Source organism: Haematobia irritans, chromosome 5 (assembly GCF_050003625.1).
Source record: "Haematobia irritans isolate KBUSLIRL chromosome 5, ASM5000362v1, whole genome shotgun sequence".
NCBI classification, from domain to species: Eukaryota; Metazoa; Arthropoda; class Insecta; order Diptera; family Muscidae; genus Haematobia; species Haematobia irritans.
In genome coordinates, this window is record NC_134401.1 from 79,876,270 (window position 1) to 79,894,367 (window position 18,098).

Genomic DNA, 18,098 nt, shown 5'->3' on the forward strand with positions numbered 1-18,098 from the left:
TGTCAACCAAGATATTTACATGAAAGAGTGTTTGAATAAACGTCTGCTGCCTTTCCTGAAGAAACACGATTGTTCCGTACTGTTTTGGCCGGATTTGGCGCATCTTGCCATTACGGTAAAAAGGCCATGGAGTGGTACGCCGCCAACAACATGCAGGTGGTTCCCAAGGACCAGAACCCTCCCAACACGCCAGAGCTCCGCCCAATTGAGAAATACTGGGCTATTGTCAAGCGAAACCTAAAGAAGACCAAAAAAACTGCTAAGGACGAGCAGCAGTTCAAGGCAAACTGACTTTCTGCGGCGAAGAAGGTGGACAAGGTGGCTGTACAAAATCTGATGGCAGGAGTCAAGCGTGAAGCCCGGCAATTCGGATTTGGAAAAGCGAAAGCCTAACTGAATATTTTTCCTGAATTTTATACTAATTGAACTTGAAAAAGAAATTTAATTTGATTTTTTAAATAAACGATTTCGCCGATTTACACGCGTTTTCCCTTGACCAAATTTTGACCGTATCACCCTTTAGATGATTTGTTACATTTTTGTTTATTTCTACAATATTCGTTTCTATTCAAGTAATGTTCATATTACAGCATTATTCATCATATTTTAATCCATTGTAATCGGCTAGAGAACACTGAAAAAAAAGCATACTCGGTTCCAAAGATTTTGTCTTTACTTTAAAAAATTTGGTATTGATTCCGAGCCAAAGAAGCGGAGAATACAAGTAAGGATACTTTTAAGACACAATTCTCTTTTAAATTTAGGTTTTGTGTACTTACTTCTAGGAAGCAAATTTTAATTTTTCGCTTTCTCAGCTTTCTTTCTTCATATGCTATCAAAGACCTTTAAAAACGAGTTAACGGCAACTTTATTTTCCAAATTAAGACTCGACTTCCAGTAGAAATTATGCTATGTTTGAAGTAAAAAACTTCTTTAAAATAAAGTTTTGAAAAACATGTCCTATATTTGAACGATTTTTTGCTTTGTAGTCAAGATGCAAAAAGACAACAAATTTAAAGACAATTTCATTAAATTTAAAGAATTTTTCTGAATTATTAAAGTCAAGTTGACCTTAGCCTATACATTTTTGCTTTCATGTTAAGATACCCATTTTTAAGTCAATTCACTTAATTATAAGGACAATACGACTTCATTGAAAAGTTTATCGACTTTTGGACAAGGAAAATAACTTTATTTTAGAGAAATTCGTCTTCTATGCTAAGCAAAATTTGTATTCGTATTTTAAGGACATGAAATCTTTGACCTCACGACAATATTTTTTTCAGTGAAGTCAATATATTCGAGATTTGGTTGCCTGAGACAATAAGTGCCTATTTTGCAATCTTTGGTATATATACGAATAAGTGATTACATATTAGGTGATTATATGCTTTAAAAGCACTAATTATTTCATGGCCAAAGGTATGCCTGGGGAGAAGTACTTGCCTCCTAGAACATGCGTATGTAAATGTAATCCGGAGCGAGGCCAATTAATAAGTCGTTATTCATTTTTAAACAGGCTTACCTACAAGATTACCGGGTAATGAGAGTTTTTTCTGGGTACTGCTGTATATACTTGTTTAATAGTACTCCCAAATACTTACTTTTACAAATTCTGGTTTAGGGTATGATATAGTCGGCCCCGCCCGACTATCTACTTTACTCACTGGTTTTCAATTGAAAACTTTACTTTAAAAACAATATTTAATGGCTTTATCGTAACGGTATTGGAAATCCATTTGCTCCAAATCGAAACTCGATGCGAATAAAGATCGATCTATTGAACAAACATGACCTTTGGACCCTCTTCATTACCCCCTTTGGCTCACGCAAAAACGCAAATTTAAAATCCTTCTTGGATTTATCCTTGTCCTTCCTAGGACGAATGTCTGAGAAAGCATTGAATGTAATGATTCAAGTTTCATATTAAATACTCACGAAAAGAGTTGCACGTGCCATTTGTTAATCATCTCACTTTTATTTCTCTTGAATAAAAAACAGTAAACTAACACACACACACACAATGTGGTTGAGTTCTATAAACAACTTAATTTTATTTCATGTTTATAAAAACATGTTTAGTGTAGGTAGATATGGCTTAAGATTCCTGAAGAAAATATTTTGCAATTACAAATGTAATAGGGCCTTAAAAAAAGTCCTAATGAAAGCACTTACACCACCAACATACATAAGTGAGTGGATACATAAGCAAATGATTTTTGGAATACATTTACACAGCACACACACACACACTCCTCAAATTTGCAGTAAACATAGGTGCCTATGTGGTGGATAATGGCAAGAAAACACGCACTCAAGGATTGTTGACACATTTGACACGTTTTCACCACCCATGTTCATGGTTATTACACTGAAATCAACACCACTATAGTGAGGGTAATTTCCCAGGTGGCTCATGGAGGTGTCTCTCATGGCTTCCATAGCCAAGTAAATATAAGAAAAATATTTGTGCTACAATTCATTCCGAGTTGGTGGATTCTTGATGTGTAGCCAAAGGAAACGAAATTTTGCTATTTAAACACCGCTGATGTTTGATAATGACTTTGTAATGTAGAAGGATAACATGATACTTTCCTTCACCTCAACTCAATCTAGAGGAATGATTCTGTCGAAATGTTCTACATTTTCCTTTATCTTGGACATTAATTTAAATTTATATTTTTGTGAACTTCAAAAAATGGAAATAAATATTATACACACGCAGAGAAGAAACATGATTGTCACGATCATATTCGAAGAGCAAAATAATATGTTGGGAGCTATTTTTTTTTATTAACAGTCTATAGATTAACAAGTATCCTTACAGACTATATAAAAATGCTATCATACATATATACATACAATTTTTGAGCTTAACCTAAGTATTTAGAAATAGTATTAGTTTGCGTTTTAAGGAATCTTTATTTTCAGATAAATCAATTATGTGAAAGTGTTTATTAAATTGCAAACATAGGCGTCGTAGTGGATCATTATATGCATAGTTGGTACGGAAGTATGTTACTGATAAAAGTTCAAAATGTCGTGTTGGCCTTGTAGGAACATTTATTTTGAGCCTGTTTAACAGGAAATCAGAAGAAATGTTGCCTTGTATGATGTTCACAAGAAAATTTATGCCTAGCGACCATGTAACATTTTCACCTGCAACCATGTTGCCTCAGTGAACATAGTTCTAAGAAAAATAAAATTGTCCTCAACTAAAATGTTATTATATTGATAAAAAGAATTTTGTTTGAATCAAAAGACAATGGTCGCGATCTAAAAAGTTATGGTATTCGTCAAAAATGTTTTTTTTTCAGTTAAAAGAACATGGTCACAACCTAAAATGTTTTGATCTTTGCGAAAAAACATTTTTCGTCGTCGAAAAAAGGACGCCACTTGAGAGAAGAAAACACTAAATTAACTTTATATATTTGTTTTTATTTATTTTATTTACTAACTTATTGTTTAGTTGTATTTATAATGTCGTGCAAGCAAACATAACATATGTTTACACACTCTATTTTAATTCAATTTCAACAATAAGTAATTATTCCATATTTACTTCGTGCCCATCTAATGTGCAAACGGATACATCATGTAACTGCAAATAAAAATAAATTATACCATATAGCAAAATGCTGAACAAAAAACAGGTACATTTTTTTCAATTACATTTTCCTTTTTGTGTTCACATAAAACCACGTGCCACTTCAGAATAAATAAATTAACACAAAACACAGTAATTCCGCATTTAGCGTCTATTCCAAGCAACAATTAACACACGACTGGCGCGCAAAATGAAAATCGTGTGGACCTGCTCAATTTATTTATTGTTTTCGCTGCAAAAAAGTAAAAAAATTAAATGGTTACGAAAAAATGTATATGGTCTTTATGGCCATGTAATGGTTCTAGACATTTTTATGCGTAACCTATAAAAATACTTCTTTCCGAAAATGTAAAAAAAAAATAATTTAATTTTCTCGACCATGTAATGGTTTCAACTTCTATCATTTAAGCCTAGTATTAAGATGCACGAAAAACTGTTATACTCCATGTAAAAAACGTTAGCGCGGAATAAATGCGAAATCTTTGTTTTGAGCATTTTCAAACATATATTTTTACAAACAAGGATTTGTCGCACGAAAAAATAGGCAGGTTATTATTTCGCATAAATAACTTAACATCCCTGGGTTTGAGACACTAATTACGGAGATAGATGAAAATATTCATTTTTCGCAGAAACGAACTTAGTACTAAGCATTAAATAAAAGAACATGTTTGTGGTATTTGAGAACCATTTAAATGCTTATTGCCAGCAAACATTTTTCTCTGCTCGAAAATATATTTTTACAAAGACAAAATACATGGTATTCGCGACAATTACATGCTCTAGATAAGCATTAAATGTATGCGGCAACCATACATGTTTTTTTCTGTGCGTGCAGTTTAATCAAATTTATTTTTTTAACAACAAATTTTTGGCACAGGCTTATTATTTAGAAATGCATTTACTGCAATTTTATTAATATTAGTTTTATAATATTTTTCTGATAATTGGGTGATAGTACGGGAAGTAAAGTATACAATTAAAACACCCAATTGCCGCCGACAAAATTTGAGATGCTTTTATTCTCTGATTGGTACACGACCCACTGGACGTGACATACAAATGACCACGCTTATACTACTTCGCTTGTGATAAAGGATATGCAAACCCTATTTTACTTTGCTTAAACCTAACCTAACTTTGCTTACTTACCTTTGTAGAGGTTTAGATCTGAAAAGATAAAGTATTTTATTGGTAAGAAATTATTCGAGTCAAATATAATATTTGTTTTTTTTTTCAAAACGTAATGGAAATTTCGACAAGACTTATCAAGAGTACACTGAAAAAAAAGCATGCCCGGTTCCAAAGATTTTGTCTTTACTTTAAAAATGTTGGTATTGATTCCGAGCCAAAGAAGCGGAGAATCAAGCAAGGATACTTTTAGACACAATTCTCTTTTACATTTAGGTTTTGTGTACTTGCTTCTAGGAAGCAAATTTTAATTTGTCATTTTTCGGCTTTTTTTTTCTTCGTATGCTATCAAAGTCCTTTAAAAACGAGTTAACGACAACTTTATTTTCCAAATTAAGACTCGACTTCCAGTAGAAACTATGCTATGTTTCAAGTAAAAAACGTCTTTAAAATAAAGTGTTGAAAAACATGTCCTATATTTGAACGATTTTTTTCTTTGTAGTCAAGATGCAAAAATACAACAAAATTAAAGACAATTTCATGAAATTTAAAGAATTTTTTCTGAATTATTAAAGTCAAGTTGACCTTAGTCCAAACAGTTTTTTCTTTCATGTTATGATATCCATTTTTAAGTCAAATCACTTAATTATAAGGATAATACGACTTCATTGAAAAGTTTATCGACTTTTGGACAAGGAAAAAAACTTTATATTAGAGAAATGCGTCTTCTATGCTAAACAAAATTTGCATTCGTATTTTAAAGACATGAAATCTTTGACCTCACGACAATATTTTTTTCAGTGTAGTTTGCATTAATCACGAATAAATTAGATATAGAAAATATACAGCAACCCCTCGATTTACGTTTGACGACGATATACGTCGTCAAATTTTTTGTTCCATCCAACTTCGATGTACGTTGTCGATTTTTTGCCAACTTTATCAGAAACGCCTTCTATAAGTGAAATAGGTTAGGTTAGGTTAGGTGTTAGCCCGATGTATCAGGCTCACTTAGACATTCAGTCCATTGTGATACCACATTGGTGAACTTCTCTCTTATCACTGAGTGCTGCCCGATTCCATGTTAAGCTCAATGACAAGGGACCTCCTTTTTATAGCCGAGTTCGAACGGCGTTCCACATTGCAGTGAAACCACTTAGAGAAGCTTTGAAACCCTCAGAAATGTCACCAGCATTACTGAGATGGGATAATCCACCGCTGAAAAACTTTTTGGTGTTCGGTCGAAGCAGGAATCGAACCCACGACCTTGTGTATGCAAGGCGGGCATGCTAACCATTGCACCACGGTGGCTCCCATAAGTGAAATAAGTACCAACGATAATGACATCGAAACATTTATTTCTGAAATTCGTTTTACGTCGTTTCGATTAACGTTATCAAATTCCGGAACCAATCACGACGTAAGTTGAGGGATTACTGTACTTGATTAAAAAAATTATTTAATTTTTTCGGCACTTTTAATTAATTTTCAATTAATTAAGCCGATCAGTTGTTTGGTGTACACAGAAAATAATCTATAGTTAAACCAACGCTAAAATCAACTTATTTTTATTGCAAAAAAAAAATATATTTGTATTTCAATTTTATTACTTTTTCAGAAAATTTCCACAGCTTAATAAAATTTTCCTTTTTTTAGGTATGTTTCAAACATTTGATGAACTAAACGTGGGTATAAAAATTCAATGACCGCACACATAAATTCAGTATGAACTATCGCAAAAGAACATTTTCGTACGATTCCCAAAAATAGTAAGAATGAACTATTGTATGGTTAAAATGGTCATGATTTGGCGCCAATGATTTTCTGCTTTATTTTTAGTTCATTTTTTCTTCTATGAGTGGATTTTTTGCACTGCAGTTAGAAAGTACAACAAGGCATTAAATTTTCCCAGTTTTAACAACGGTTTATGAAAATCGCAAAATATGAAGTAGAATTTTCTTCTTATGTTATTTATTTATTTATTACAATTTAAAAACTATAATAAAAATTAATTCACAAGCTACCAAGGCTACCGATTGCAACATTATTTGGACTTTTCTTAGATTTGAGGCAAAATTTTATGAATAAATTAATATAGTACTAAGTGCATACACAATATAAAGAATAAATAAAATAACTAAAATATATCATCTTTAGATTTAAGATTAAAACGCTTCAAGTATAGTCTAAAATTTATTTTGAGAATTTTGTATCTTTGGTTTTGGGTTTTTGTTTTTTTATACCCTTCACCACTACTGTGGTACAGGGTATAATAAGTTTGTGCATTTGTATGTAACGCCAAGAAGGAGTAATCATAGACCAACCTTTTAGTATACGGATCGGCTTAGAATTAAATTCTGAGTCGATTTAGCGATGTCCGTCTGTCTGTCTGTCCGTCTGTCTGTCCGTCTGTCTGTCTGTCTGTCTGTCTGTCTGTTGATGTATTTTTGTGTGCAAAGTACAGCTCGCAGTTTTAGTCCGATTGTCCTAAAATTTGGTATAGGGTCCTGTTTCGGCTCAAAGACGATCCCTATTGATTTTGGAAAAAATCGGTTCAGATTTAGATATAGCTGCCATATATATTTTTCACCGATCTGGTCATAATTGGCGTGTATATCAACCGATCTTCCTCAAATTCCGTACATCCGAATATTTTATGAGTCTCGAAAAACTTGCAAAATATCAGCAAAATCGGTTCAGATTTAGATATAGCTCCCATATATAGCTTTCGCCCGATTTACACTCATTTGCCCACAGAGGCCAATTTTTTGCTCCGATTTAGTTGAAATTTTGCATAGGGAGTAGAATTAGCATTGTAACTATGCGTGCCAAATTTGCTTGAAATCGGTTCAGATTTGGATATATCTCCCATATAAAGCTTTCGCCCGATTTACACTCATATGACCACAGAGGCCAATTTTTAGCTCCGATTTAGTTGAAATTTTGCACAGGGAGTAGAATTAGCATTGTAGCTATGCGTGCCAAATTTGGTTGAAATCGGTTCAGATTTAGATATAGCTCCCATATATATGTTTTTCTGATTTCGACAAAAATGGTCAAAATACCAACATTTTCTTTGTAAAATCGCCACTGCTTAGTCGAAAAGTTGTAAAAATGACTATAATTTTCCTAAACTTCTAATACATATATATCGAGCGATAAATCATAAATAAACTTTTTCGAAGTTTCCTTAAAATTGCTTCAGATTTAAACGTTTCCCATATTTTTTTACTAACATTGTGTTCCACCCTACACCCTCAAAAAAATCGCTTCTTTAACATATGTTCCAAACATATTTTGCAGGAAGCACATATATTATTGGATACTGCCGAAACATTAATATGTTTGTTTTATGTGAACATATTATATGTTTGGAAGCATTTTGAGCCCAAAAATATTATATGCTTGGAAGAATTTTTCCCAAAGACGATTGTGCTCATTCCCTAACATACTCGTTATTTTCACTTCCACGAAATATTTTAATTCTTGGCACCTTTTTCTGTAATACAAATAATGTTGAAGAAATTATTCACTTTTATAATTTTTTTAAATTTTACCTTTCGCCTGCACGGAGAATCGAACCGAGTACCATACAGTTTGTAAGCCAACACACTATCCACTGGGCTACGTAGCTGTCATGGTCACCAGCAGATAATTATCGTTATAAGTTACATTTATATAGCATAGTTTGCAGCGCCCACGAGCCCATGCAAACATAACATTATTTAACAGAAACATACATTTGTTTGCCACGTGGAGCAGTGGTTAGCATGTCTGCCTTGCATGCAAAGGGTCGTGGGTTCAATCCCTGCTCCGACCGAACACTTTTTTTTTTTTTTTAATTTACACATTTATATTTATACAATTAAATTTTTATAATGAAACTTCGAAATGTGGGTTATTAAAGATTTATAGTCATTAACAGTGCTTGATATAAACGAAATTGACTGATTTTTGGATAAAATATTATTTTTTTATTGCAAAAATAACAATTTTGTAACAAAAAACTGTTTTTGGTACAAAACTTTAAAATTTGGAAGGGATTCAAAAACTAACAAAAGAAGAACGTGGAGTCGAGTATAAACATACATAAATAATTTTATAATATAAACATAAATTTATTTAGGCGTGAACAGTTTTTTACTAGCATTTAACACCATCGGTCTAAAATGCCTTTTATTTTTCTTTAATAATTAATTCATTTTAAAGAAAATAAACTTTTTAAATTGTTTTAGCTGCAAAACTCGAACTTAATGCCCGCTTTTATATTTGAAGGTGTCCGTCAACTCCTCTTGGACTACTTATTAATAAAGAGGAACTAAACTTTGTTTTTATACATTTTACTGTGTACTTTTTCACTATTTCCTCCTTATTTCATTTTACTGTCCCAACTCTAAAAAGAGTATAGTGCCCTTTCGTTATTTTTATGAAGACCCCTGATTTCTTTTAACGAACCAAGAAAAAAATTGTGCCCATAATGCCAAAATGATAAACAAAACACATGTCCACATACATAAAATGCTGCTCTCAAGGCGAAAACACAGGCTTTTTTTTCAAATGTCTATTCTCTTGGTTCCGAATGTCCATTCTCTTTATTCAAATTAAATAATATTTAGACTTAGCATATCAAATTTTTGGCCTTATCATAAAACAGTTTTCCGAAACAACATACCAGCGGTTTCACAGAAATTATTCTCTTTTGATTCTTCCGCTGTGTTATGTTGATATCTTTCGTCAACTCTCCCGGTTTCCATCTCTATTTCTTTCTCTATACTCTCTCTGTCGCTTTGGATAAAATATCACAACATATGTATGTTTAGTCGAAATTTGTAAATTTATATATGTTTGCATTCACACATATGATTTTTATGAAACATTTATGCTCCAAACATAATATATTCTAACATATTAACATAGATGTCCCAAACATTTAGTGTTAGTTTAGGAACATTACATGTTTGCACTTAAATATATTGTGTTTTAAAATTGTGCCCGAAACACACTTTGTTTATATCGGAACATATGAAAAACATATTTTTCTAAGAGTGTAGTGCATTAGCCGACTTAAATTTTGAGTCTATAGATTTTGTAGAAGTCTATCAAATTCTTCCAGATCGAGTGATATTTAAATGTATGTATTTGGGACAAACCTTTATATATAGCCCCCAACCCATTTGACGGATGTGATATGGTATCGAAAATTTAGATCTACATAGTGGTGCAGGGTATAATATAGTCGGCCCCGCCCGACTTTAGACTTTCCTTACTGGTTTTTTTTTTTAATTAAGAAAACATTTTTTACTTGGAAGTATCTGTTATAATTAAAATTTTTAAACTGTTATTTATTCCTACAGGAATTGCTTTATTAACACATCGCAAAAAGAGAATGAAAAATCAACAAATGAGATCTGAGATCCTAGATTTAAAGCTAAAAAGGTCCCTAAAAAATTTCGTTATTTTATAGAAGCCGCATTATTAGCTCGTAATAAATACCAAAAAGTGTAGGTCAAAATCTTTGGATCCAAGTAAACCTTTTTGAAGTGAATGTGGAGAAAAGCAATATGATCAGCTCCTAGACAAAAACATTATTTGTGGCTGCTTACCGTCCAAAAGTAAAACATTGGAGATATGTTGATGATACTTTTGCTTACGGTAGTATTCCTGCCTTTTCGTCACATACAAATCGAAAAAAATAATTGATCACTACACTCAAAAAACAGTGAACCCACCAGAAAGGGAAATTTTTGCTCATATTAGAAAAGTCTGGTTATTTTTTGAAAATATTAACAAAACTGTATTACATTTTTTTTTGGTCTATAAATTTGTTCTGAAGGAAAAAAATTTTCCTTTGTGTGTGGTCTACTCAGCCATTTAATTGTCTAATTTGATCGTGTTTGATAACCCTTCAAATGTTTATGGCACCTGTGGTTTTTTTCTTAGCCACTAACTCTTTTCCCAATGACAAAATACACGGTTTAAGGGACAATTAATCTATATGAACATGATGAAAAGGCGTTTTTCTCTGCATGAATTTATTTCTTTTTATGTTTGTATGGTTCATTAAAGAACCACTTAAATTACATACATACTTTGATTTGAATTTATTCACTTTTTTATTCCTGTTCCTCTGAGTAACCATCATGACACAGAATTTCATTTCACAAAGTGCACAAATTTGCAAGTAAATGACAATAAAATACAGTATGTATAGAATTTGCCAAAGAATATAACGAATTTCGTTTTCAGTCTCCTTTGTTATTATGTCATTACCATGAACTGATGCCATTGTTAGCTGTTTACTCTTTGAAAACTTTACTTTGGTACGAGTATAGAAGAGGAGCTTTTCTTTTCAATTGCTGAGCCATGGTATGCAGAGTTTGTATATTTTTTATCCAGCCGACATGAGAATATTAAAGAGTGGCAAACAATCGGTTCATATTTGAACCAGCACTTAGGCCATAAACTATAAAATAAATATAGTTGACTTTTACTTTTACTTACAACAATGACATTTATAGTCGATTACGTCGCTCCGCTGCGCTATCTTGACCTATTTTGAAACTAAGAGACTATTTGTTAAAAAATATCGAAGTAAAATTTTAAATAGCATTTTGCATTAACTAAACAATAACAAAGTCAATAATATCCCTTACAGAACACTTCGAAGGAAAAGATAATCCTTCAGAAAAATTCCAACGGATTTTAAGTTATTTTCCAAATTCACATGAAAGCGGATTTCAATTTTTAATGGATATGTAGATCAAGGGCTTTTCTCTCAGATAAAGGAAAAAGAGAAACCTCTCTTAACATACAGTGGTTCCGGGCAACATATTTCTTTCAGCTGTGGGTTATTTCTCTTCAAAATTTCTCCAACTAATATTCGATAACATTTTAATAAAAACTTGATAAAATCTCAATTCGAAGTAAATTGATTCCGACAATCACTTTCAGCTGTGGGTTATTTCTCTTCAAAATTTCTCCAACTAATATTCGATAACATTTTAATAAAAACTTGATAAAATCTCAATTCGAAGTAAATTGATTCCGACAATCACTTTCAATAAATATTTAAGACTTCTTGAATCTAACAGTAAAAGATATGCAGAATTCCATTTTAATAATTCCTGATATTATCAAATCAAAAAATAAACCGGAGAACCAGGCCAGGGGAAGTGCCCTTACTGGCACAAAAAAAATGAAGTCCTCCTTTTCCACCTCATAGTTTCCACATATTTATACCCTTCACCACTACTGTGGTACAGGGTATAATAAGTTTGTGCATTTGTATGTAACGCCAAGAAATAGTGGTCATAGACCCATCTTTTAGTATACCGATAGGCTTAGAATTAAATTCTGAGTCGATTTAGCGATGTCCGTCTGCCTGTCTGTCTGTCTGTCCGTCCGTCCGTCTGTCTGTATATGTAATTTTGTTCACAAAGTACAGCTCGCAATTTAAGTCCGATCGTCCTAAAATTTGGCATAGGGCCGTTTCTTGGGACAGAGACAATCGCTATTGGGTTTTGGAAAAAATCGGTTCAGATTTAGATATAGCTGCTATATATATTTATCCCCGATGTGGTCATAGTTAGCGTGTTTATCAACCGATTTTCTTGAAATACCGTACATCCAAATATCTTATGAATCTCGAAAATCTTGCAAAATATCAGCCAAATCGGTTCAGATTTAGATATAGCTCCCATATATATCTTTCGTCCGATTTAGACTCATATGACCACAGAGGCCAAAGTTTACTACCGATCTTCGTGAAATTTTGCACAGAGGGTAGAATTGACATTCTACCAATGCTTGGTAAATTTGATTGAAATCGGTTCAAATTTAGATATAGCTCCCATATATATCTTTCGCCCGATATGCACTTATATGGACCCAGAAGCCAAAGTTTTGGCCCAATTTGGTTGAAATTTTGCACTAGGAGTACAATTAGTAATATAGTCATGTGTGCTAAATTTGATTGAAATCGGTTCAGATTTAGATATAGCTCCCATATATATGTTTTTCTGATTTCGACAAAAATGGTAAAAATACCAACATTTTCCTTGTAAAATCGCCACTGCTTAGTCGAAAAGTTGTAAAAATGACTCTAATTTTCTAAAACTTCTAATACATATATATCGAGCGATAAATCATAAATAAACTTTTGCGAAGTTTCCTTAAAATTGCTGCAGATTTAAATGTTTCCCATATTTTTTTACTAACATTGTGTTCCACCCTAGTGCATTAGCCGACTTAAATTTTGAGTCATGACACAGAATTTCATTTCACAAAGTGCACAAATTTGCAAGTAAATGACAATAAAATACAGTATGTATAGATTTTTCCATATAACGAATTTCGTTTTCAGTCTCCTTTGTTATGTCATTACCATGAACTGATGCCATTGCTAGCTGTTTATTCTGTGAAAACTTTATTTTGGTACGAGTATAGAAGAGGAGCTTTTCTTTTCAATTGCTGAGCCATGGTATGCAGAGTTTGTATATTTTTTATCCAGTTTCCAGTTCCTTAAAATTGCTTCAGATTCCAGTTCCTTAAAATTGCTCCCTTAAAATTGCTTCAGATTTAAATGTTTCCCATATTTTTTTACTAACATTGTGTTCCACCCTAGAGCATTAGCTGACTTGAATTTTGAGTCTATAGATTTTTTAGAAGTCTATCAAACTCTGTCCAGATCGAGTGATATTTACATGTATGTATTTGGGACAAACCTTTATATATAGCCCCCAACACATTTGACGGATGTGATATGGTTTCGAAAATTTAGATCTACAAAGTGGTGCAGCGTATAATATAGTCGGCCCCGCCCGACTTTAGACTTTCCTTACTTGTTTTTAATAATTCCCATTAGGACCTAAACACTTTTGCATGCGTTTGAACCTATTTTTGAGTGGTTCCACTCTGATTGAGGTTGACGCATCAACCGTTTTTTCAGGTGTCGAACAATCGACTGCTATATCGACCACAATTCATCGCCTGACGCGATTTCATAGACGTGATTGGAAGCAGTGCGATCGTATTTTTGGAGCAATTCTTCCGTCCAATCGACGCGATCCTTTTTTCGAGCGATTGACAATTTGTGTGCCTTCCAATGCTCACAAAATTATTTGGCGGTCAAATGTTCATGCAATATTTAATGTATGCTAGTCCCACTAATGCCTAAGGTTGTCCCAATCACACTATAGGTAATTGACGATCATGCAATATCAGTTGGCGCACAGCATCAATGGTTTCCGGAAAAACAGCTGATTTTGGACGACCTTCACGAAAATCAAACAAACATATTATGTTTCATCTTGCGCATATATATTTTTGAGGCGCCTATTGGGTACTTCTATTTTGTTACATGCAGCAAAATGCCATAAACTTACTTGTGTTGGATTACAAATAAAAAAATATGTGTGTAATTTATTAGAATGTTATACTTCAAATATTTATTTATAAACAAAATATAAAAGTCTACAAGCAATCACAAACATTTACGTTTTACATATTCCCTCATGTTGGACTCTTAGCCAGTTTTTCCAAGTTAGGGACCCCCAAAATGATCGTAAACCTTATAAAGTGGAGCAATTCTCAACCAAATTTGGAACAATTCCGGCATGAATTTGAAGAAAAAAATATGCAGGAAATAAACCTCAGTTTCTGAATATAAGCAAGAATGCATTAGCATTCTTTTCATTATCCTTTTGAATTGCTTCTGTTGAAAGGGCAGTTTTAATATTTGACACGAATAAAAATAAATTAATAAAACTTAGCAGCCGAAAAAGAGTTAAATTCTCATTAAATTTTGGAGCTCATAATTTGATTTAAAAGACTTATACATTAAATTATTTAGTTTCACCTGTTTTTTATTGATAAACATACTGTATTATTATATATTTTTATTAAATTTAATATTTAATATGTATTAACATACTACAGGATTTTTGACGAAATTTGGAAATCCATTTTGTTTTTTTACATTTTTTATTTTTTGGGGTTTTTGAAAAAAGTCAAGACCAATTTAGGGGTTTTTTCTTAAGATTTGGTGGGAAGACTAAAAAATCACCTGGCAACACTGCTCTTAGCCTTTAGTGAAATAGTGAAATAGAGAGTGGCTTTAGTGAAATAGAGAGTTCACTTTTTTTTGTGTAACTATAAGCACAAAACGACTTCATTGAAAAGTTGATCAACTTTTGGACAAGGAAACACACATTATATCAGAGAAATGAGTCTTCTTTATTTATTTATTTATTTATTTAACTCATTTTACAACCAAGCCGAAATGGCCATATACGGTTACAGGGATACTCAAAATAAAGAATTACATTAAATTTACCTGAAAAAAAATTATAAAAATAATTAGAACTACAATCAAGGACTGCAAAAACTTGCATTTTAAGGTCAAGAAATCTTTGACCTCACAACAATATTTTTTCAGTGTAATGTGATTATTTATGATATTTCTTAAGTATCAGTTCCTTGTTTTAAATATTGATCTGGGGTTTTCTGGCGTTGCTAATAGGTTTTGGTTTTTTTGGACATAGAATGTAATTCACGTTTGTGGACAAATTACATTGAATGAATTGGAGAATTATTCAAATAAGTTTTGAGCATTTCAAAAAAAAAAATATTTTCTAGTACACTTCTCCCCCACTAGTTTACAAAGTAATTTGAGTCTCTTTGAGGGTATCAAAGTCCATTACAGCCGTGACGATAATCCCCAATTCTGACCTTTTGATAAGGCCAACACCATGGATACAACTCTAACCTTAGGATCCTTCTAATGGAAAGCATGAGTGCCCTCCTTTTCATGAATTGTGGAAGACTTAGGTGACAAAAATATTGTTGTTGCTTCAGGCACCTAACATATAAGTGAATTGGGTGCTGTTCTGACACTACTACCACTACTTCTAGTGTCGACATGGTTACCCTGGGATTGTGCATGGGAGGGCAGGGGACCATTTAGAAGACTTCTGTTAGTGACACAAGGTGTTTACAAAGCATTTTCGTGTGTTTATCTCTTTAAATAAAATATATGCTGCACAAAGAATATGCGAAAAGGAAACACAGAAAAAAAAACGAAAGAACGACCAAACAAATTTGAAATTGTTATTATTCATTTCATTCATTATTCATGCATTCAGTCGTCATTTACACGCTCGCGCTCTGCATGGGAGTAGCTACTGAATACACGTCCCTTTAAATCAACCAAAATATCTTTGGATGATTTGCGACGGTGGTTAGTCCTTCTACTCTGTCCTTTTAGTTTTGAACATTAATAACATTCATGGGTAGAACGAGAGAGAGAGGAAGCACTTCTCTGCAGAGCAAAAAGGATAACTAATACAATTGATGTGTGCAAGACAGCTTGACAAAATTAATCTTTATTTAAATAAATGTTATTAAAAGCCTTAGAGAAGACGACCGAAATAGGCGTCCCATAGAGTTTTTACTAATGCGTGGAAATGCTCTTCTATAAATTAACCAAAAATAAAAATATTGCAATAGTTTCGCACATTAAGGTAAGATATTTGGTTTTAATGAAAGACGTGTACCCTGAACAATCTGGATTTTTTATTTTTTATTTTTAGATTAAAATTTTAACTTAGAACTAACGATCAGTATTAGGTTAAACATTCTAGCCAAAAAGTAGTGAAAATGTTCTTTTTGGATATGGAAGTGGTACAAAATTGGCGCGGAAGTGATTAACTTAACATGGCAAGGCCGTAGCCAGGATTTTAATTCGGGGGGGGGGGGGGGGGGGGTAGGTTCAAAAAATATTCATATAATCTCATGTGTAGAAAATTTTATTTATGCAAAGGTATGTATACAATATTTTTATAATATTAAATTGAGCCGACGGGCTTTTTGGGCAGCAAATAAATCAATGACTTCTTCAGTCGGCACATTTATTCGGCGATGAATCGACATTAATGCCAATCCATTGAGTCTACTCTCGCTAGTCGAATTTCTAAGATACGTCTTTAATCTCTTCATTTTTGAAAATGAACGTTCGGATGAGCACGTAGTAACTGCAGGGATGGAAAATGCAGTACTAAAGTACTTTTTTCAATACCTTTTCACCTCGGTCAGTACCGTAGTACCCCCGCGAATGATTTAGTACCTTTTGTGTAGACATTTTTGAGTCGATATCAGATTTATGGTACAATAGCTTTGACAAAATATTTTAATATTTTGAAAAAGTCTTTATCAACCTTATTTGCTAGTGGCAAAACAGACATGTTCATGTGGGAAGAAAATCTCGATTTTGTAAAAGATATAGTCAAAAACAGGATTTTATTGAATTTCAAGAATGTTTTAGTCGAAAAAAGAATGCGATTCTATATTATCAATTTTTTATTTCGGTAGAAAATGTTGTCTAAATTTTATTTCTATATAGAATTTTTGCAAAATTTTATTTTTATAGATAATTTTGTCAAAATTTTATTTCAATTGAAAATTTTGTAAAAATGTTATTTCTATAAGAAATTTTTGCAAAACTTTATTTCTATAGAAAAAATTTTGCAAAATTTTTTTTCTATAGAATTTTTTTGCAAAATTTTATTTCCCTTCGTTTTGTTTTGTTATTGTTGGTTTTGTTCTTTAAGCATTGTTGTTGTTTTTTATTGCAGCTTAAAACCATACATTGACTAAACTACAAGTGTAGCTTAACCAACAGAGGAAAAGAATGTTTGTCAAATTTATTTGGGCAAAGCCCTATAGACTGCAAGATGGTTGGATGGACGCACGTTTCGGAATTACCACATTCCTCATCAGCATCCCCTACTTGCAGCAAAACTATCAACCAATTATAAGAATAAATTCAGGCAGTTCATTAAACCCAACAATAAACCACACTTGAACCTTCCGAAAAAAAGGTTTTTGTATGATAGCCGGCTATAGAAAAATTTTGCAAAATTTTATTTATATAGAAAATTTTTTCAAAATTTTATTTTCTTTAAAATTCAGTCTCTTGACAATAATCTTCCAGTGATATTTTTGTTGCAATTTACTAAAAAGTACCTTTCCGCTCAAAAAATACCTTTTTTGTACTTTCTTAAAAGTTGTATTTTCCATCCCTGAGTTACTGGCAAAGTGACCAAAATTTTTAAAAGAATATGCACGTTTGGAAATATCTCTTTATTGCACTCTCCAAGTGCTTCCATCGCTGAATTAGGCAGGTTTTGCGCCATTTCATTTACACATGTGTGTTTGGCTGTTTCGTTGTTGTTGCTATGGCCAAACAAAGCGACAAAGACACACCTAAAAAGCAGAAATACATTTTCCAAAAATGAAATTTGTGGTGCGAGAACAAAAACATTTTGTTTTTTTCGGCCGTCGTTTGACGGGCTTTTCAACTAGT

At 32.6% G+C, this 18,098-nt stretch overlaps 1 protein-coding gene across 4 annotated transcripts in view; it reads right to left on the minus strand.

The window, feature by feature from the left end:
* Trpm (transient receptor potential cation channel, subfamily M) overlaps positions 1 to 18,098 on the minus strand; it is a 521,822-nt gene that overhangs the window by 294,522 nt on the left and 209,202 nt on the right. For all 4 annotated transcript variants that reach the window (XM_075313652.1, XM_075313649.1, XM_075313650.1 and 1 more), the window contains exon 5: positions 4,760 to 4,777. The gene's annotated coding sequence lies outside the window, so the exon portion shown is untranslated. The remainder of the gene's footprint in view (positions 1 to 4,759; positions 4,778 to 18,098) is intronic.